Source organism: Poecilia formosa, unplaced genomic scaffold, assembly GCF_000485575.1.
Source record: "Poecilia formosa unplaced genomic scaffold, Poecilia_formosa-5.1.2 Scaffold100, whole genome shotgun sequence".
Classification (NCBI taxonomy): Eukaryota; Metazoa; Chordata; class Actinopteri; order Cyprinodontiformes; family Poeciliidae; genus Poecilia; species Poecilia formosa.
In genome coordinates, this window is record NW_006800039.1 from 1,122,970 (window position 1) to 1,145,799 (window position 22,830).

Below are 22,830 nucleotides of genomic sequence, written 5' to 3' on the forward strand. Positions count from 1 at the left end.
GTGGTTTTATCTTTGAAAAGTTATCATAACCGGGCGTAGTTTCACTTTCAAGTCAAGATTGCCAGTAACTATCTTCGTGAAAACTATCCGAATATTTTTGCAGAAAAACTTACACGTCCATTTGATGAAAGCGGTAATGATCAACAAGTTCATGGCGTTCAGCACCACTTTAACTCTTTAAATATCAAGAGACGCCATTTTTCACAAGCAAGTTCATGTAAAACAAGCAAGTTCATGTAAAACAGTCGATTTTACAAAATCTCTGAACTAAATCACAGTGTAAATTCATAGCGGGATATCAATGGGAGGGGTTATTTGAAAAGTTATTTGGATTTACATTATTTATTAATATTTTCTTGTTGTTGTTCTTGGTTTAGTTTTCTGGCATCTACAGAATGGATTGCAGTAGAAAACAGTGGATCAATCCCCATCAACAGTTTCATTTACACGTGCTGTGTTTGTACAGTGCTATATGAATAGGATTTCGCCCAGATTTAGTTCAGTTATGGAGAAATAGTCGGAAAAAGGTCCCTGTGTGATGTGCTGCACATCATCTCCACTAGACCTGCAGCGTTTTCCTCTGGTGCTCCTATAACTTTGCCCTCGTTCTCGCCTGAGCCTGCCCGCCTGCCTTCCCCAGTCCGATTTGTCACTCTCAAACCTGCAATTGTATTCAAGGCCAAATATAGGGGTGGGAATGTTAGGGTGGGCTGTCTATGTGTCACACAACAAAGCTTCACATAAGGGTGTTGCCCTCTGCCTTACATCCTCCCACCTAACCGCCTGGCCTGGCCAAGTTGTTTGTATGGAAACGCATCTGTCTGCGTGTGTATGCGTGTGTGTGTGCGCGTGCGTGTGTGTATGTGTGTGTACAGTTGAGTCCAAGCCCTCCCCACCCTCCTCATTGTTGGTGAGGCAGACGGATTCCTCCCTCCTCCTTTTTTTTTCTTTCTGCGTTATTTGTGGAGTTTCCCAAAGATTCGTCTCCTGTCGCTCCTTCTATATAAACGCACTGACAGGACAACAGCAGCCAACCTGCGGTATGTTTTCTGTCGGCTCCTCTCATCCATTCAGGAGCCACTCTTCCGCCTCGGTGGTATCTTCTCATCTTCTTAAAATCAACTAAAGCGCTCACTTTCATAAAGGAATTTTGTTTTCAAATTTTATTTTTCGCCCACTTTTTTTTCTTTTTTTCTTTTGGATCTATTTGAAACTCCCATTGGGGGAAACACCATCCTTTTTGATGGCCATGTGATTTGTACAAAGTCACAAGCTGTTGTGAGGCAAGAATTGCCATTCCTCTATTATTACACGCTAGAGAAAAAGGGGAGTCTTTAATGTTGAGGCATGGAAAGGAAGATGATTATGGTGCATGTCCGAGGGCATCCCCATTATACGGCCACAGAAACCCCTGCTGAGTCACGTACGTCAATATAGGATGTGAACGAAAAACACTCACAGAGACACACAGCCAGAGAGTTTATTCATCTCATAAACACCAAACACGAAGCGTCTCACATCATTTATCTAATTTAATTTTTTTTTCACCGCTCGTTCTGTACTGCAAGGTCTTGCTGTAACGTCCCAATTACTTTGGCCCGATTTAGCGTGGTGCGATAATACATTTTGACTGAACCGTCTTGGTGCGTTCAGATTTAACTGAATTCCATGTTTGTAAAATTGTGTTAGCTTAGATCAGGACGAAACACCTGGAAAATGAATACGGCTCTTGTCTAAACCTTACAGAGATCTTGGTGTTATTTAAATAAAATCCTGCAGTGTGTGTGACATTTGTAAGCCACATTGCCGTCACTTGTCAAGTAATACGGCAATGGTAAATAATTTGTTACAGTAGAGCCTCCTAACTGTTACATTCCTGGAATGCAGTGCTTTTTACAGTATATAACAGTATCAGAAGAGAAAGAGTAAATATATATTTCCCAGAATGCATTGCATTATACGACGTTGTACTGTTTTAATAAAAAACAGTTTAATTGTCATTGTGTGTTTGTTTTTTTTACAGCATTTGTTACAGTGTATTATTTTTCATCTCCATCTGCCTTCTGAGCGTGATAACAACTCATTTCTTTTTTGTGCTCGGCTTCCAACTCATCCAACAGGTCTCTTCCAGTCCACACACTCCCATTTCTTCACAATGAGACATCAGTGTAATCTTTCTGTTGAGTAGGAAGCCACATGGCGCACCCCACGCTCAGGTGCCCCTCCACCCCTGTGATGGTACTCCTCAAATATGCAGCTTGCATGACGGCGGCTACACCTGTGACTCACTTGCAAATTTCCATACCTCCCGAGACCAGCCCCCCCCCACCCTCTCTCCATCCTCCCCCAACTCCTCGCCCCTCAAAAAAAGCATTCTGCACTCACACATATTGTACATTTACAGGTCTGCGACACCGATGAGGGCCAAGGAGGGGGGACTCAGCCAAGGCCGAGGTGCAAGACGCCGCCCGCGTGCTTTAATTTTCACCTCCCCCACCATGATCCTCTGCCACTGGTGACACGAGTGGCCTCCCGCTGCACGTCTGTTTTCTCTTCTCCGGTCTGCCCCTGATGAATCCCGTCTCCTCACTCGGCTCATGCCCATCTCTGACGTGCATGGCTTACTTTTCTTGGATTTATTGGCGTTTCAAACAAAAACCCTTTTTTTCCCCCCTTCTGGCCGGTGTGTACACACGACCAGACATGATGGGTTTGCATTCAAACGTCAAAGAGTGTATAACAAATGAAGAGTAAACATTTAAAACACAAAGGAGGGATCTCTTTGTCCATCTCCACCTCTGTGTTGAACTCCACCCAGTTCATGTGCTGGTAAATTAATATTGCAAACATACATTTGTTTACTTTTTTTCTTTTTTTAAATCAAATATGTGAAATAATTAAATCACCTTAAGCATTTAGAGTGTTTATGATCATTTGAAGGTATTTATCTTCATGCAGGATCGTGCTCAAGTCCACACTTTGTTACTGGAGTGTGTGTTTTTTATGCATTTTACAAGAATTTTCAACACTGTATGCGCGCTTACGTGTGTGTAAGTGTGTGCATGTGTCTCATCAGCTGATGAGGTGTTTACTAGGCTCTGTCTTTAGCCTGGAGGGAGCCCAAGCACACGCCTGGTCCCAGCCACCACACACTGGAGTAATTGGTCTTTTCACACTGCAAAAGCTTCATTACCTGCACCCCTATTTGCATGGCAGAATGTAATATAGTGCCGAGTTTATGCTCTGAATGCATAAATAGTTACGGTTCAATAGACTTTTAATGCATGCGTAAGGTGTGTGGTGCACAATAAGCAAAGCTACCGCAGGATTTTCTCGCTGGATTTGTCAATAGGTTTATTTTTTGAAGGTTTGGTTTCAAGTAGACGTTTTATGAAGAGTTCCTGAAGTATTTGATGTAAAGGGGTAATAGTAATGATTAATGATAATACTGACCTTTAAAAACAAACTAAAGACAGTAACGTTCCAATGTTATTTACATTTAGAATTATTTTTAATTGCTAATCTAATTACTATAATAATGTAAGCTTGGGTACCCTTGGAGCTCTTTTATTTTTTTTTAATTTTTGTACTTAAATTAATATTTGTCACTCTAGCATACACCACTTTAAATCTGAACTCACATTTAATTTAATGTTTTATTGGATATTTTGTAAAACTTAATAACTCTCAAGCCAAATTTAAATGTCATATGTTGCAGAAGTATTCACATTATTCACTAGATCTTATGTGTTGGATGGAGACTAAGCAATGCATCGTTGTGAATTGAAACATGTTTTGATTGTTTATTGCTTTAAGGAGATCCTCTTTGTCTTAATTACATCTGGAAGTATTTTAGGTGGTATCGACTGACTTCTGGAGAGTCAAAATTCTTCTTCACAAAAAAGGTGAAACTAAGTCAGATTTGATGAAAGGGGATCATTTTCTATTATCGTCACACACTTTGGGTTGTATTTATGTCTGGACTTTGACTAGGCCATTCTAGCACACGAAAAGGCTTTCATGTGCTAGATAATCTCCCACCCCAGTCTCAAGTCTATTGCAACTAATAACCGGTTTACTTCCAGGATTGCCCTGCATTTATCTTTAACCGTCATTGTGTGTGATATGTCACTTAACTTCCAAATAACATGCACTGCAGTTTCTGGTTGAAACTTGTGAGTTCAAAGAACCCTTCTTTTACTTGTGGTTTCTCTAAACACGACTTATGAGATTTTGTCTGTGAATGTATGGAGAAATGCAAATAAATAAATAAATAAATGGTCAGGGAATAAAATTGGGTAAAACAACCACACAAAAAAGCAAATTGAGGTGAAATAGCCGGATAAATTATTATTATTTTTATCACTCTTGACCGCATTTTGAATAATTTATTGGGTTTTGCGCAGAAATGTTAATGACACATATTCCAGGGTCACAATATCTCTGAGAAGGATTTACTTACTATGTAGAACAAAATTAAAGACACTTTCTACGGTCAGAAAACACAGACATGTATATAAAGAGTCGGTATTTACATTATTAATAAAGGCTAGCAAGTGATCTATTGTTTTCTTAATTTTTCTAATAATTTTATTCGAATAATTTCCATTTATCTGCCTCTTTTTTAGTCTGCTCTCTATTTATGTCTGCGTTCTTGGGCAGAATGGTGTTAGACTCCCCAATTTTCCTTGCAGTGCAAACCCTGACCAGAATGCAGAAGTTTAAGATCCATTATTGTTTGCAGAACATTTTTACATGTTGCATCATAATGGCTGCTATTTTCTTGTGAGGCACCCATTGCTGCAGCAAGAAGACAACGTCTTTCGCTCAAATGAAACTTTTGTTGGGTCATTTCAGCTGGACTGACAATATTGCCCCACGGCTTAATGTTAATTTAAGGTAATGCTCAAATGTAGATAGTTGATTGTTTTTCAGTTAAATTATTACTAGTGAGGCTGTTTATACTGAGTAATCATGCATCTTCTTAATCAGCTCAGCAATCTATAAAGAATACGATTTGCCACCACAAAATTGAGCCTACAGAGTCTGTCAATATGACAAAAACACAGCGTTTCGGTTGCTGATAACAGAGGCAGTCGTAAGTAAAACCAGAGGGTCTTGTTATCCTTCACCAACCTGTCATTTAAAGGAAAGAACAATGTGTTTCTTTTTCAGGACTTCATTTTTGTCACTGATTAGTGATTGAATTTTTATTTCTGCCATTAAAATAAAAACACTTAATTTTGCACAGATTGTTATTATTATATTGTTTGCCTATTGGTGAAACTGACACACATTTACTAGATTATTCACGTCATTTATGAACATTTTTATGCGCCAGTCCCTCCTTGTTCGTTTCCCACGTTGCTTTCTAACATCCTCCTCCCCCTGCACTGACATCAAAACTTTCCACAGCAGTAGATCAGTTGACCTCAGAGGTGATGTAATTGACCTTAAACTGTGACACTTCGCACGCACTTCACAATCTGCATAAAACCTGATTTAATTTCAGTTTATTGAATATTAAAACGTACTTGCAAACGTTCAAACTCTCCCACACATAAACTAAAGTTCTTACCTGAAGGAAATGGATTAGAAATAAATTAAAAAAAAGATACAAATAAAACAGAAGCATAGCGAGCGTCATTAATGAAACCTGATTAAATTCACTGCAGCTGCGTCTTTCCTCTTCCTGTCGGCTTTTAGCAAACAGATACTGTAAACGCCCGGGCCATACCATTAACAGCCTACAACCGAGCCTCCTATAAAACAATGGCAGGGACAGCAGTAAGGGCCTATGTGAGCGCTAATAGGCAGAGGATGTGAGGGTGAGTGGCCGATGCTATTTCAGTCTGAGGAGGGCTAACAGGCTGGACAGTAAGACAGCTGGAAACGGTAATGGACACGTTCTCCTGGGGTCTGAGGGTGAGGTCAGCGCTCCAAGGCCGAGCCTCTGTTTCTCAGGCGAGCAGGAAAGGCATCGGGAAGGGAGGGTGGGCGGACGGATGGGTAGAGGGATGAGGACATGGAAATATAACAAAAAAAGTGAAGCTGATGAGCGCGTGTGAGAGAAGCGGCTGCAGCATGAAGATACACATCCTCATCCTGCAGGACACAAAGGAGGAAGGTTCATCTGCCACACAGGCACTAATCTCTTTTGATTGTTAATTAAAGTAAAATCCACAGCTCACTGTTTGTGTGTGGTCCACTTTTAGCTTAGTACATTTGTATAAATGTAACAGATCTAATCCAAGTATAATGTACATTATTTAAAGTATGCTAAACATACATACATATGTTTACTTCATTTTGCCAACATCAGTGGGGAATTGAAAAATAAAGGACTGCACTCACGTCGTTGGAGACACAAAATGCACACCGAGCATTTTTTTTAGTTTTTTTTTTTTTTATCTAAACAGGTCATCATATGCATATAGTTCTCATCTTCCCATCAGTGTGTGACTGAGACACAAAAAAGCATGTAAAGGCCCACCTCAGAATGGTGTGATATGGTCTACCCACAACACTGACCCAGAAATTTCCGCCTTTCACTTCCATCTGCAAAAATGCAATAGATAGCAAAAGGTGCACTGGCTGTTCTATCAGTTTTCTCAGAAAAAAAAACAAAAAACAGGTTATCTGGTGTGTATGAATGCTCAGTGCGCTTTGTTGTAAATTCTCTGTGGAGATTGAAAATATAATGGCTGTGAGGCATTGTTTCATATTATCTTGTTCAGTTTTAAGTGACATAATTTCAACATCATTGGGAAAAAAATAAGACCTGGTGAAGTCATTTATTTTTTTATTTTTATTTTTTATTTTTTAGAAAAATATGCTTTTCGTAATGTTTGTGAGGTAATTAACTTGAGTTATAAAATTAAATCAAACGAGACGAAATTAGAAGTTTGCAGGGAAACACGTTTGTCACGATTTTGCTGCTTACCAGGATAATAAGAAAACCGTTTTATTAATCAAAAGCGGCAGCACAACATTGATGCTCAGTTTGCCCTAAGTTAATCTCAGGGGAGTTGAAATGTCAGATCCATGATAAAATAAGGTTCAAGTTTAATTTAACTTAGTTTTCTTTGCTTAAATATTATAAATATGATCTTTTCAATCAAAATTATATTTTTGGTTAAAACACAAAATAAAACCATAGAAATTAAATGAAAGTTACAAAAAGTGACTATATTCGGAGTGTCATGTGGAAGTTCTGTGTGTGTGCGTGTGTGTGTGTGTGTGTGTGTGTGTGCGTGTCGAAAAAATATTTGTGTGTGTGAGTTTTTGGTGTTTAATGGGGTAGTGAGAGTCCCAGGAAAGAGCCTGGTGGTCCCAGCGAGGCCTTTTGTGCCGTCGGCCACAGACTGATGCCCAAGGAAGTAAGCTGATTAGGGTTTTTTTCTCCCTCACTAAATAATACAGCACAGAAAACCAGGGGACAGCACTCAGGAGGTGTGTGTGTCTGCAAAGTGTACAGAAAAACCTAAAAGAATACTTACAATACAAATAGATGTTTAGCGCATATTAATATTCAATCAACATTGTTATGCCTTAGGAGACTACACAACCAGAACAACACGGTCAAATGTTTGTAGCCCCGCAGCACACGGTGTCTTATTGTCGTGTTATTTGACTCAAGCTTGATTTATGTTCAGCTGATGAAAACTTCTGCGTCTGTCACATGGATACCATCTCAGAAGGTGTGAAAAAGCTATTTAAGAAAAATGGAAGAGTAGAAGAACTGATTTTGTGGAATAGACCACTAGATATTGATCATTTCTATTGTTTCACATTGAGAACAATTTTAAGAAATCGTGAAATTCTACTAATGTTACTACAACTAATCACAATAATAATAATAATAATAATACAAAAAAGATAACAACAACGAATCTAATTATGCTTTTGGTCCATTTCACACATTTTTAAAACAACTTATGCCATTTTGTTCTTTTGCTGCTTTGGTTCTTTCATATTCAAACATTTTACAAGTATGAAAATTCGATGTTCGAAACCAGATGTTTCATAATGACTAATTTATACTTGCTTTGACAAATGATGACTTCACATATTTTTCCATAATTTAAATGCACAGTTGAAATCGGTTATACAAATATGTGTGACTAATCTCAGTAGTTGTCTAGATAATTTGAAAAAAAATAGTGAACACACAAGAAAAATAATGCGTAGGCACTACTAGGTCCCTTTGACAGCAGCGTGTTTCCCTCTGAATGCTGTTTTAGAGAACAGAGCAGCTCGTATGTTCACATGTGACTTGAACACACGCACAATGTGACAATTGGTGATGTAAATTAGTAAAAGCCTGTTTTACAGCAACTCCTCACACACTACAACTTGATGTTAGAAATAATCAATGCTCACCGTTAGCAGGAAGGCTAACTGCTGTTCTTATATCTCTTCATACTATAGTTGTAAAAAGTAATTACATTCGACTAAAATGGATATCAGCAGACCAAAGCTGTGCAAAAACTCAAGATTAGAAATTGTCCACAACAATCTAACAGACGCATCGTTTCTCACACGGCTACATTATGGTTTGTTTTCAGTAAAGGAGTGAAACTAGGCTGGGACATATGGACTCCAAGTGGAGGTACAAACTGGATAAGAGCCTCAGGTAACCATAGATGAAATCTTTTTAGATGGTGCTTTTTGCAATTTTTTGTACTTTTCATTAAATGCTAGATCAATTTTAAAGAATTTCATCTAATATTAAAACTCAATTCATTGAGCTTATGAGATAAAAAGCAGTTCTGTTAAATCTGGGCTCATTAGAAAACAAAATCTGCTGCATTTTCTGTGGCTTTGTCGACCGACCCGTCTGACTTGGTTCTCTTTGCTTCTGATAATTCTCACTGCCTCTGAACAATCTGCACAATTTGTCTGAATGATTTCATTCTCAGAATATACATTTACGCCTGTGGAAATAAAATAACCCTCATATACTGACATCACTGGCGACCCTAGGTGTACATGAAAGAAAAGAAAAAACAAAACACGTCACTATCCTCTCGTCCAGCTCCTGCTCTGGTTAGAGGAAACCAATCTGTGAAGCAAATCAAAGAACAGAGATCTGTCTCAGTCACTTCAACTCATGCATTTACGGTATAGCTTGACTGCCATGGTGATATTATCGGAGTTGTCCGAAGCCACGGTGAGAACAGCCACAGTGAGAACACCCACGGCTCGTCTTGTTTTCTTTTTTCTCAGGTTGTTACTCAAGATTTTGACCCATGATATGAATGACTTTTAACCTTGGTTTCTGCAGGGGAAGTAACGATTTTACTCTGACAGTGATTCTACGAAGTGGGAAGAGATTCAATCAATGCCCAGTTTGGACTTTTTTTCCAATAGTAAGCATAGTTTTTGCTCTTTAACTTGCAGCTGTTTATCTTTGCAATTAGATCTGTGTCTCTAATAAATATAGCAGATTCAGTCATATTGTAGCTCCTGGACATTATCTTTAAATAGCCAAGACTTGTTTTTAACATTCATGTCAGTTAATAGATTAAAAATATATATGTATATGATTACATACTGAGGTTTTATCCATTGCAGACTGTAAATTAAACAAAATGTGACTTTCAGGTAGAGCAGATATATTTTCATAGATTTTGCAACTGCAAGATTCAATATTGGAATTTTATACAACAGATCAACGCAAAAGAGAACATTATTTGAGAAGTGAAAAGAAAATTGGTTTTCAAAACTTTCAGAGATGTGAAAAATAAAAAAAATACATAATTCTAATCAGCCTCCTTTAGTCTGATTCCCTTAAATAAAATCTTTTGCATCCTACGGCCAGATGAATTGAACCTAATCAAGCAAATAGAGTTCACCTAGGTGATAAGATTGTAGAAGAGTTCAGTTCCACAGAGAACTGTTCAATTAAATATTCATCAATGGAAAAGAGTACCAATGATCCAGCAGGGGTATAATGAAAGCATTGATCAAACCTTTGAAGGAAAAAAACAAACAAAAAAAAAACAGTCAAAACAAAAAGGATGACACGGAAAAAATTTGTTCTTTTAAAGTAAAACTGGAAATGAAATCTAACCCTCATAACTTTAATGTGCAAGTTAAGAAAAGATCAGGAACTCCACAAGTGAGGTCATCTGAAAAAAAACTGCTGAGTGAGAAATCAACAACTCTAACGGAGAAAATAAAAACGTTTGAGAATAATCTATGGATGCAATGAGGACCACAACTGTCCAAATGTCATGCCTGTGGGAATTGTTTTTGAGAAAATTAACAAGTAAAGTGGGTCTAGAATTTTACAGAACAGATGAGTCCAAGTCAGAGAGGAAGAGTTCACTAAATCTGCTGGACTCACAAACACTCTGTCAATTCCTTTGCCTTTCCGGGTGAGGGACAAGGATTCACTTCACAATAGTGCACTATTGATTGGATAAAATCCTCATAAAATATATTGAAGCTTAAATTGTAATATTTAGGAAGAAACTTGAGCAAGGTTCTAAAGATGTGACCAAACTAAATATGTATGATCGTATCGACCTCAATGTAGAAATCTCTGTTTCACTGTATTGTTCAAAACTTCATAGAAACCAAGCAACACATTGGAATTAGGGGCAGACTTTCTCCCAATACTGTGCTCTCGTTCTCCAGATAGATTGAAAGGTCAAGTCTTACTAACAAATCAACACCAACGAGGCTCCTTGAACGCTGTTGCTTTGGCCAAAGGATTTGCTCTGTAAACACTGAGCCACCCTGCTGGGTGTGAGTTTTGTGATTAGCAAGAGTGAACCACCACCACCATCTGTCCAACGGCTGAGCTACCTGACCGTCTGAGTGGATGTCTTCGGGCGACTGAAGTCAACATGTTTGGTGGCGGAACGTCTTGTCTGGAAAATTATGGAATTTGATTAACACATTTTCCAGGTCTGGATAAGCATGAAACAAGGAAACCAAGTTTGGAAAATCCATCCTTTCCTTCCTTCCTTCCTTCCATCCTTTCATCCATCCGTTGATCAAAATTGATGAATTTCTTTGTACAGGTTTCGTCTTTGATTTTGTTTCCTAGAGCAGAGACTTTACCTTTACCACACGTTTGTGTTACATCAGCATGGTAAGCCAAAAAAAAAAATGAAAATGCAAACGTCAAAGACGTTACAGGACACTCTGACAGTATGGGGCCATGTGAAAGAACATTTAACGTTTCTGTGAAGAGGCGTTGCGATTGTCCAATAAACACACGGGAATTAAACAAGCTCCGATTCCTCTGCAAGGTAGAGAACGGAGAGTGTGACACGATTTAAATGCAGGAATCTGCTTGCAGACAGTGTCAGTCATGTCAACCACAAGGTTAAATATAATATAGTCTAACAAGCCATACGCTCATGTCCTTTCTCTCATAAAAAAAAAATAAAAAATACCACGTAAAGCTGATAACAAGCCCAGGAGGTGAGTAAACTGTTGAGCGCTGAAGAAACACAGCAGCCATCTGCGATGCAGCTTCCTCTCCACCTCCCCCAGTTCGCAGACGTCTTGCAACACAACTGTAAAACAGTCGGTTTTCCTTCTGTACATGTGAAAATGAGGCCGATCGATTGAGCTGTAGCTGAGCGCAGGGAGATGTTGACGTTGTGCGGCTGAGCCCTGAGCGAGCTGCTGGTAGGTCGTCGGGTCACACACCCACCCACTCCTCATTTCCCATACTGCACTGCTGACATGGCAGAGCTCAAAAGTGTGCTGTGTGCTGCTTTTTAAAGAGGGGATCTTTGGGTTTTAACCGCTCCTTCGTTATCTGCAGCTTTATTTATGCAATATAAATGTATTTATATGGTACACAGGATGGGCAAAAGATGAATGTAGTGCAGATTTTTTCCTGTTGAAGGGTACAAGATGATGTTTAGGGGGGAAGCTTATCTTGTTGTGAGTTTGTGGGCATAGTAAGTGGGTTACCCTTCAGTATTTTGTTATGCACTTGCACAGTTTTTTGTTTGTTTTAGTTACCATAAGACTTGTGGTGTGTGGTACACACCAATTCTGCAATACACTAATTTATGCCGTGCGATACCAGCCACTAAATGTGCCAGTATATGTTTGTTAGGGCATAAATTAATATGTTTGTTAGGGCATATATATATATATATATATATATATATATACACACACACACACACACACACAATTCCCTTGTCTTATCCAGAAGATAAATTATGAGGAAAATCATTTATTTCAGCAAATTCCTGTTTTTGTTCTCCAATAAGCAGAGATACTATCTGTATTTATACCCAAGATAGAAAACAGATTAGAAATATATCAAAGATGGATAATCTATTATCATCTATAGAACTTGGTTTTATTTTTGGGCTGTTTAAAACTTTACATTTTGAATGCAGCAGCTCCCCTGGGATTAAAAATAAACATGAGGTAAAACATGAATCCACTGCAACTCAAACTAAAAAAAAAAAAAAAAAAACACAACCTACAAACCCATTCCAGGAAGCAATCTATGCAGCGTTCTGGAGCAATCCCAGTCCTATCCCAGTACCGTGCTGGAATTTACTGAGGTTTTGAGCGTGAACCAATTCTTTTACAAATGTCTGTAGAAGCAGTCAGCATGTCTGGCCGCTGGATTTTATTCTCATTTCCTGGATTGGAATAGTTCAATTCAGTGATTTTTCGTAGGTGAGGGAATACTTTTGGCCACATTTAAGCCTAAGCAGAAACAAATTCTTTATTTTGGCTTTTATTTTAAGAGAATAACACTTTATTGTTGCTCATGCTCTACGTCAAGTTCTTCTTTCTCTCCAAATCTGACATCAACAGAAAGTGCCTGTTATATTGTATACTAGATTATATATCTAAACCTTTATCACAGCAGTATAACTTCACATAGAACAAAAGCAACTGAAGCATATATTTTTTTTTTACTTTTATTTTCAGCAACATTAAGTAAAAAAGGGTGTGATGGTCAAGAGATGTTAATGGCACAATATAAAGATGGTCAAGACTGAAGAATTTGAAAGAGAAATGATTTGTGAATTAATGGCTGATGGGCTTAATTTGAATCGGAGCCTCAAAATTTACTTTGTGTTCCTTTCACTGGTGAAGGTGCTGATTTTTTCCTGTTTAAAATTTAAAAAAATAAACATTGTATTAAACACACATTTATTAGAACATACATGCATCTTGCCCGTTTTGTAATTCCAAAATGCCTAAAAGAGTAAAAAAAAAAAAAAAATATTCACCTCTATTAATACGTTATTTGAGAGATTGAAATGCACATTGCACTGATGTTTCTTTCTTCTCTGAAGATCGCTATTGAGCTTGTTCAGCGCTTTTGAAGCTAAAGTTTTCAGCATTCTGTCTTCAACATCACTTCTTTGGCCTGGATGTTTGTATTCTTCAGCTCTGGCCTTCAGTTTTTCTGTGCAGAGTCCGTATTTGAATCTATGCATCACAATGGGGAAAAAAAGCCAGAGGTGAACTTTTTTTTTTTTTTTTTTTTTGCAGAGGTTATTAAACCCAAAGCCTTTCTGACTTTGATTTGGCTTTATTTTTAGCACTTTATGGAGTTATATTTGCAGAATGTTACACGAAAGTTTTACAACAGTACTTCCAAACTCCAATTTTCTTATCAGTTACAAATTGCGTGTGAGGGCAGGTAGGTCGAACAGGAGAAAGACACTTATTTTTAAATAATGAATAATCGCTTTAAGAGCGCACAGCCAAATTGGTGCAAAAAACTGCTGCTGCCATTTCCCCAAAAAAAAGGTTACCAATTTTGTCAATTTTCTCAAGCTGCTTCCAGAGGACAGCTGCAGCGTTAAATAGACATTTATCAGGAATCTGGAAAAAAAAAAAAAAAAAAGAAAAAAAAAGAGAAAAGAAATCAAAAACGCAGAAGCTAGGATGTCAGATCAAGGTTGGTAACTTGCAGAAAAGTGGAGGCAATTTAGCAAAGTTGTTTTTGTCAATGAAAGAGCTATCCCTGTTAACCAGCTCCTCGTGAACAGAAGACACTGGGCTCATTTTCAGTGTTGTTGTGTGAGTCAGCTCCTCTGTTCTTGTGGATGACTTTTTCTTTTTCGTGGCTGAGTCACCCCTTTATACAAACGACTGATGGATTATTTATACAGTAATTGAATGAACGTGGTGGTGTCGAAACAAGAATGAACGCTGGACACGACTTCATTGGGAGTTCTCGTCTACGCTGCTGTGTCGCTTCTCTTAAATCTGCATGTGAATCTACTTTTGCCGTGATTAAAACAATAAAAACCTCCAGGAGCTATTTTATTTTTTCTATAATGAGACCTGAAAAATGTGCATAAATTATGTAAAAGTCTGAAAGTTTGAAATAGTTTGCGGAAACAATCGCCTTTGGCAGGGAAAAACCGCTTGAATAAACATGGTGAATGAGGCGGGTAAAAGGTGAAAACTGGGAGTACAAGGAGAATTAGAAATAGAAAATGCAGTATATAAGTAAAAGATGGCTGGATAGATGGATAAGGGAGGGTGGGAGTGATGGAGAGAAGCTCGGAAAGAAAAAGAGAAGTGTGAGTTTGGCTCAGTGAGAGCAGCTGTATAGAGGACACTGTGGGTGGAAGTGGTAGAGTCGTGGGTGAGCTCAGAGTTTAACTGCCAACCCTCCCTGGTCTCTCAAACTGCCCGTCACACGCTTTTGCACACACACGCGCGCGCACACGCGCAGTTAACTTACATGCTCCTCTTGCACGTGCACACACAACTTTCTGCCTGCAGAGTTCCAAGTTGACAACCTGGGAAAACTTTCTGTCGTTTAATGCGTGTCAGACACGAGAGGAATCTACCCCCCGTAATGAGACGTGTGCTTTCCGTCAACCTCGGTGTTCATATTGTTGGAGACAAGTGCGTTGCGATAACAGTTAAGCCCTGTGCCGGTGCACCCAAATGGAGGGGCCAAACGCAGTTGTGTACATGAACCGTTTGACATTTTGGACACCATGCCTCAAATGGAGGAATATGAGGCGTGGGTGAGGCGGGGGTTGTGTGTAGTCAATTGCAGGTTTCCTCTGCTTGCAGAAACTTCTGCTGTGATAAATAATGAGAGCAGCAGCAGATGCAGAAATAGTAGTACCCCCCCACCCCCTGCCTCCACCTCCTTCCTTCCCTTGTCCCTGTGGTCCGCTCCTACGGAGCTCCAGTCCAGCCGTGACTTTTCCAAGTGATCCCCTCCCTTCTGCCTCCTCAGTTATGGTTAGCATGCCGGCTAAATCTGTAGCCGTGCGTCTGTAATTAGGCTTCGTCTGTGCTGGACTGAGTGCTACACACTGGCAGCTGGCAAGCCAGAGGAGTGTAAACACACACACACACACACACACACACACACGCGCACACACACGTGTGCACGGTGAGAAGCACGAGCGATTGCACGCGCTTTATCTCATGTAAAATAAGCGCACAGAGGGTAAGCTAGGACAACACTTTCATACAGTCCCTGGCCTTCACCGAAATGTTTCTTCATGAATTCTGCAGTGCATCAATCGTCTCCTCTTCTGACATTTTTTCTTTTATTTCAGCCTTTTTCATTTGTCCTCTTCCCCTCAACCTCGCTCAGCTGCAGATAGCCTCTCCCCCTTACTAAACCCATCTCGTCCCACTGGCGTCGAGTACAGAGTGGGCAGGTTGACCTGACAACGATAAAAACCAAAGTAGGCACGAGAGCTTTTTACCACCTATACATGTTAGAGCAGTAAAAAAAAAAAAAAAAAAAAAGAAAAAAGAAAAGAAACAAGAGATGTTGCTTCAGCAGCGAGGGGGCTCCAGCTGCAGGCAAAATCCACATGAAAAAGCAGAGGGGCAGACACCTGCGGGTGTGCAAAAAATGTCGAGTAAGTAAAATAATGCAACATGTCGGTGACAGCTGCACTGCCCTGCAAAAGTATCCATATCCCTTGAACTTTGTCATTTTTTAAAATATTAATCTTTAAGGGAATTTATATGAAAAATTAACACATAAGGCGAATATGTGTCACTGAGGTCAATGTCTGGGTCAAATGAATTACTCAAACAACTTCTTACTGTCCTAAAGGCCTATGCATACAAAAAACAGAAGCACACAGCAATATATTTAGATAAACACGGCTCGAGTAAAATGAGCTTGACAAAAACAAGGATTAAAAAAGTAAACCTATGAACAATTAATTATGAGTAATGTCCTGTACTTTTTTTCTGAAGTTCAAATTAAGAGCAGCAACAAAAGAAGTTAGATCATCTTTGTTTTTATTTTTTTTTATTTTTGAGCTGGGCCTTTAGCATCTCAGATGTTTAACTTGGTGTTCTGCTTGCAGCACAAAGGAAAGTAAATGGTAAAGGATTTTCAAATGTTACAAATGCAAACCTGAAAAGTGTGGCGTGCTTTTAAATTTTGTCACCGTTTTGAAGAATGTTGACTATTTACAGAAACACAGCCTAAGGCTTTTTTTTGGAGGAGTGTATTTATCATTTTTGACTATTCTATTTTGCAAAACAGCTAAAAAAAAAAAAAAAAAAAGAGGATGGGCACTGTTTACAGACTCATAAATAAATTGGAATATTACTGAAAAGCCCTTTTATTTCCAAAAGAATCACATATAGATTATTTACACACAGGTGTTTGATGGTCTTGGTCTCTGACTATTATAATGATTTTATACTTACAGGTGCTGAAAACATAGCATTTAAAATTAAAGTATGATATCAGACTAATAAAGCATGCTTAATACCTAAAAATTTATGTTTAATACCTTCTTAAAGGCTGTCATTTTCAAAAGGTACATTTAATCAGACAAAAGAGCCTATTCTGAATGCATAAATTAATCTACTGAATAACCAGCAAGTTTCAAGTCTTGCCACAGATTCCCAATTATATTTGGGTCTGGGCTTTGATTGGTCCATTCTGCTTTTACTTTGTTGGAGGGTGGACTGCTGTTGAAGTCTCTTTTGCAGGCCTTGTTCCGTCCTCTCATCTACTCTGACCAGCTTTCCCTGCTGAAAACAAATCCCCTCCAGATAATGTAGTAATCCAGACCATGTTTTATAGCAAGCAGGGTTTTTTTTTTTTAGGGTGATCCTTAGTGTTGGTTTTTCTGTACAAAATGTATTTTGCATGCAGGCCAGATTCTGTTTAATAATTCTATTTCCCCTCCAATCTGAACACATTCTCCTACATGTTTGCTGCACCTCTCACTTGACTTGTCGCAAACAATCAACATTAGGTCAGATTTATGGAGTGCACAGTTGTTAATAATAATTGTAGCAACATAATCCCCCCATCTGCATCTCCAGCTGCTGTAGAGTTACTATGGGCCTCTTGCTCAGCCTGTCAGTTTAGGTGGCCAGTTAGGTTCATAGATACGCCATACTTTGTCTACCTTAAAACAGCGGACTGAGAAATACTCCACGATATGCTTAAAAACTTGGGATACTGTTTTGTAACAATTTGAACGTGTTCTATTGTTTTTACTTCACAATTATGTGCCAATTTGTGCTGGTTTCTTATAAAACCTCTAATAAAATACAATAACGTGCAATACTGTACAGCGAGATAAACGTCAGACTAAAGCCCTCAGCTTAATGACAGCCCTTAGCCCTCGGAAAGTCAAGTGTCTTCCACAGTCGCGTCTAAAAAGTTTAAATGAAATGTTTCCTGTCCTTTCACTGATGCACGTTTTTCTCCTTTTCATTGACACCCGTCACTTGCGTTTTTTGTGGTTTTTAACTGCATGCTCGTTTCTGACAAGAGCCTCCAATTCCCTGACGAGATGAAAGGCGTCCAGGCCACTCATTTGTGTCAGCGTGTGGTTTCGTCCGCTGCGCCAGGACACTCTCGAGCTCCGCCGGTCCCTGTAGTCACATCCCCAACCAGCCCACATGTCTTATTTTGGCTGCTCTGAACTGCAAAACCCACAATCCTCTGCTGACCAGAGCCCTCTCCTCTCTGCTGGCCATAATGATAATGTGGATATTGATAGACCAGGGGGATTATTATCATTCACTGAATATAAGTTTTTATTGTCGTGCATTTGACTGGCTCTGTCTGGAAAACAGTAAACAAGTTAGTACGAAGGAGCTGAAGTTGTTTTCTCCGTAAACTGAGGTTTCCTCTCAGAGTATTTTAGGTGAAGGGCAAAAAAATAAATGGGTTTATTGATATGACTAAAATACACGCTCTAAAAACATTCAAAGCAAATAAAAAGAAAACATCATAAGGCGCTCTATGAAAATGTAAAAAGCTGAATATGTGGGCAGGAGGAGGAAAAACGGAGAGTGGCCACGGAGAAAGTGAGCACTTTTCCTTTCAGCGATATGTTCATTTCTCAGTATTTTATCTGAACTGATCAGCGGCTCGGAGCATCAACAGTCAATACTGTGCTCATTTGTTGTCAGAGAAGAAAGAAACAGAGAAAGAAAAATACTACGCTTCTTGTAAAGCAAATGAATATATATATATTTTTTTATAAAGGCACTTTTGGCTTTATTTCAGGAGCGGTGGCTAATTAGACAGCTGTGAGCTGGAATCTGACCTCTGGTGAACCAGATACATAATATAAAAGTCTTTAGTTGGTTTTTCTTCCATTAGGCTTTAATGTAGGAACATCACTGTGTTGCAGAGTTCCAAAAACCTTTATCCTAATATTACAGATAATGTATATAGAAATATATATACTGCTTGTATGAACAGCAAGACAATATATTTTCTGACATTTATTAATTTTCTGAGAGGCATTGGAGCTGTGAGATGAGATGTATAAGCTGCCCACAGTAAAAAACAAACAAAGGTATAAAATTGTCAAATGGAAAAAGCATGTTTTTAAATAAATTCCTGTTGTCGTATTTTATTCTTTTAATCACCATTTTCACAATTGGAGTTCTTCTAAAAAGGATAAAGTCCTATGAGAAGGTATTTTACACCCTTACAGATTTCTTCTCTTTTTGCTTTTTTGTCACATTAAAATGTTTCAGATCATTAAATGCATTTTAATGACGCTCAGTAATAACCCAAAAAGTAAATCCAAAGAGCAAATTTTAAATGATGGAAACAACCTGACTCTATGTGGGAAAAAAATGACCAGCCCTGTTAACTGGTTGCTGCCATTCTGGGTGGCAACAACTGTAATCAAGCATTTGCAATTGCCAGCAATCAATTGATCACTGATGTAATATAAAATGAATTAATGTGGGGGGAAAAAATAAAATCATCATGCTTGCATTGCGGGGTTATTTACATGGAAGTTGGTAATTATTTGAATGGAAAAAGTAGGTAGGATGTGATGTGCCACCGGTGATCTTCCTGTGTGAAAAACACACTGAGAATGGAACATGTGAAGAGATTCTGGTCAAAGGTACTGCGAAAAACAAAGTGGTGTAAAAGTTCAAAACGTTATGCTGATTTTCTTATGTATAGATGTGTATCTATACATAGATATATATTTCTATGTAAATATTAAGGGATATGGGGAGGTATGGCCAATAAATCAAGAAACTGCATTTCCTCCGTGACTTCTTTACCAATTTAAAACTTTTCTTTTTGAAACAAACAGCTGGTAATTAGCACATTAAGCAAGATATCCATAGTCTGAAGACTTATCACTGCTTATTAATGATTAGTCCCAGTTATTTGCTCTAATTAGTTTTCTTTTTTCCCCCCATTTCGACTAAAGCCCAGGGGATCTCGCTGAATCTTTAATTGCTAAAAGCTCCATATGTTGACAGGCAGTCACACACTGACATACAGTGTATTTGGTGCTGAACAGGTACTCTGCTGGTTTCCATAGCGTTTCTTCTTTAACAGATGGACTCCTATGAACCAAAGGTTTCATACACCTCACTTCATCTATGTATCAGTTTGCGGGAAGAGAACCGAAACTTCTTGCTCAGTCTCTCGTTCTCAAGCGTCTCCGTCACATCTCCACCAGGGGTAGAGTCTCTGCTGTGACCCGCAGATGGATAGTGTTGCTGTTTAAGGGCCCTGCTGAGAAAACCACAACAGACTGAAGGGAGGTATCAAGACCTGCTGATAACAGACACCCTAACCTTTAAAGACGTCTGTCTCTCTCTCTCTCTCTTCCTCTCTCTCTCTTTCTTTCTGCGGAGGGGAATAAATCCTACACCACATCCTGTCAAACCCCACATCATCACGGCCTCGACGCGACTTCTGCAAAAATCAGCATGAAAGCTGCACCACGAAACATGTGGGCCAGCAAAACGATTGAAACCAAAAGAAAACTTTTGCTTTCTGGTCTCATTTGTTATTAGCAGAAGACAAAGAGTTAACGCTTTTTAGTGGCGCAGTCACAACGCCTGTCCCTCAGCGACTGCGTTGTTGCCTAACCAGAGCTCTCCCACCTCCTCTCTCAGTGGGTCAGCTGTGCCCAGGGTGTGTGGGATGGCGTTGTATGTTGAGGGAGAGGGAATCTGTGTGAAAACTGTGTAGGAGAGGCTTAGAAAAACATTACGGCCTGGCAGATGAGGTGTGGGGGGGAGCGGGACGAGGAGGAGATCAGAGGGGCGGGCAGTGGAAGGGAGCATGTTGGGTTGGGGGTGGTGTGGTGCATAGGTATGACAGAAGGGGGAGGTGGGAGTTTTTTTGTTTGCATGTGTGTGTGTGTGTGTAAGGGGTGGAGGTGGCTGCTGAGGTAATATCTCTGGGAGAGTGGTTAGATCATGTTCCTCTCCCTGTCTTCTCATGCTGTGGGTGGGGCCTTGTGGCGGGGCTGGCTGGAAAGGAGGGAGGAAACGGAGAGGCAGAGAATGAACAAAATAAAAGAAAGAGGGAGAAGTGGGAAGGGACATGGTGAGAGATGGCAGAGCCGACGGTTCTCACTGACGCAGCATCGTCAGTACACTACTCATGTGGCAAGGCTGGTTGTACATGAATCTTTATCTCTTTTTGTTTTTGTGTGATCATACATTTTTCTCGTGAGAGATCTTTTTTCATTTAAACATTTAGATTCACAAAAAAAGAGAAATCCGTCATCAAAATCATTTTGAACATACAAAGAATTACTCCAAAGTCTTCAAAACCAATAATCCAAGCTGGAAATATGATAAGAATTACAATTGTAAGATGATTATTTAAACTACATAAGAGTTTCTCATTGCTATTTACATGGTTTGATACTTCAGCCATAACATTATGACCATCTGTTTACCGGTGAGTAACCTGCTTCCCTTTTCCAGGAATCCAGATTTTATTGTTTCTTTCTTCACAGCATCATGATCAGGTAATACACCGAGTCTTATTCACTTTTTTCTTTGCATTAATTAACAGTTTTTACCTGGCAGATACCTCTGCATTTACTTTAAAGTGACAATTAAAATGATGTGTGAAATTAGTGAGAATTGGCAGGGCGGTGTCATAGAAGAAAACAGATTTTGTTTAAAACAAGTAGTAATCTGGATCTAGAAAGTTTTAAACAAATTAAACAATTTGATCACACTTTTTATCTGATTATATTTACTGGTGTCTAGGATTTTCAGTTTTCCACCTCCTGGTCTCTTTATATTGATGAGCAGGTCTTGTTGATGTAATATTTGTCAAACTATGCACATGAGCAGGCAACAATATCAATAAAACGTTGCTTGTATAATTGTAATTGTAAGGGATGCTCTTGTCCAATCCCAAATTTTTTGTCTTTCACTTGATTCATACAATCCCAGGTGAAAAAAAGTATACTCTAGTATATTTCAAACATACTTACATTTGTGAAAGTACACTTTAAGTATACTAAGTATTAAGTGTACTACCTATAACTATATCTGAAGTATACTAAAAGTATACTTGTACCAAAATACACTATTAATATATTAAATAAAAGTATACTTTAAGTGAACAAAATATATATTTGCCCAAGTCTAAATATACACTTGCTCAAGTATATTTACAATATATTTTGTGTATATTTTAAAATATATGCTCAAAATAGAATTTTTTAAAATTCACTTAACACTACTTTAGATTATTATTTTCAGTATGTTTTAAATTTCATCTCGGTGTAAATTTTAGGCTAATAAAGTATGCCTTAATTTTCTTTATTTAACCAGGTGAACCCAGTTGAGATCGAAGAGGGACCTGGGCAGAAGTCTGCAACACGCAGCAACCTGATTATAAAATAAAACTAATTAATACTTATGCAGAAGTATGTCTTTTAGTGCGTTTAAAGTAATATGTAGGCATACTTTTTAAGTACCTAAAAAGTATGAATTTTTAAGTGCCTTAATAATCTTTTAATATTTATTAAAATTGCATACAATAAAAAATTATAATCATGATGTAATGTTTAAAAAAGTACCCAATCCATTTTTAGATGTGTGATGTAAAACCTTATAATCAAAGGCATTAGCTCCAGTTCATACTCCAGACCAGATGGTGGCGGTATTGCACACTTTCATTTAAAAAACGCCACAAAGAGAAGAAAAACTTGAAAGCAGGGAAGATAACAGACGCTGTTCAAATTCGCCATTTTTACTCGCATAATATTGCCTTAAAAGTAGAGAGGGCCTTGACAATAGTTACTAATTTTGGTAAATTCAAGCTGGTGACGTCCTAATCCGAGTTGGACGACAACACAACGGGACAGCAACCGATGGAAATGAAATGTGTGTCACTAAAGGAGCCCGGAGGGACGAAGGCTGCTAAGTGTTGCTAGCTGGTGGTAAGTTTGCTTATTAATCATCTTCGTTTAATTATAAACAGTGCAGTAAAGATATATAACTTACTTTGGTTTCATAAATAATTATTTTATCAATTTTATTGTGACTTGTATGATTATTACTATAGTAATCATTCAGCTTCATGTTATAACTGCATGGAGGCTGTTTGTTGCG

General features: G+C 38.6%; 1 long non-coding RNA gene across 1 annotated transcript; it reads left to right on the plus strand.

The window, feature by feature from the left end:
• The first annotated feature begins 22,107 nt into the window (after positions 1 to 22,107).
• Positions 22,108 to 22,582, plus strand: LOC107836972 (uncharacterized). Its single transcript, XR_001662944.1, has 2 exons — positions 22,108 to 22,291; positions 22,419 to 22,582. It is a non-coding gene; the product is annotated as an uncharacterized LOC107836972 (long non-coding RNA).
• Positions 22,583 to 22,830: the final 248 nt, after the last annotated feature.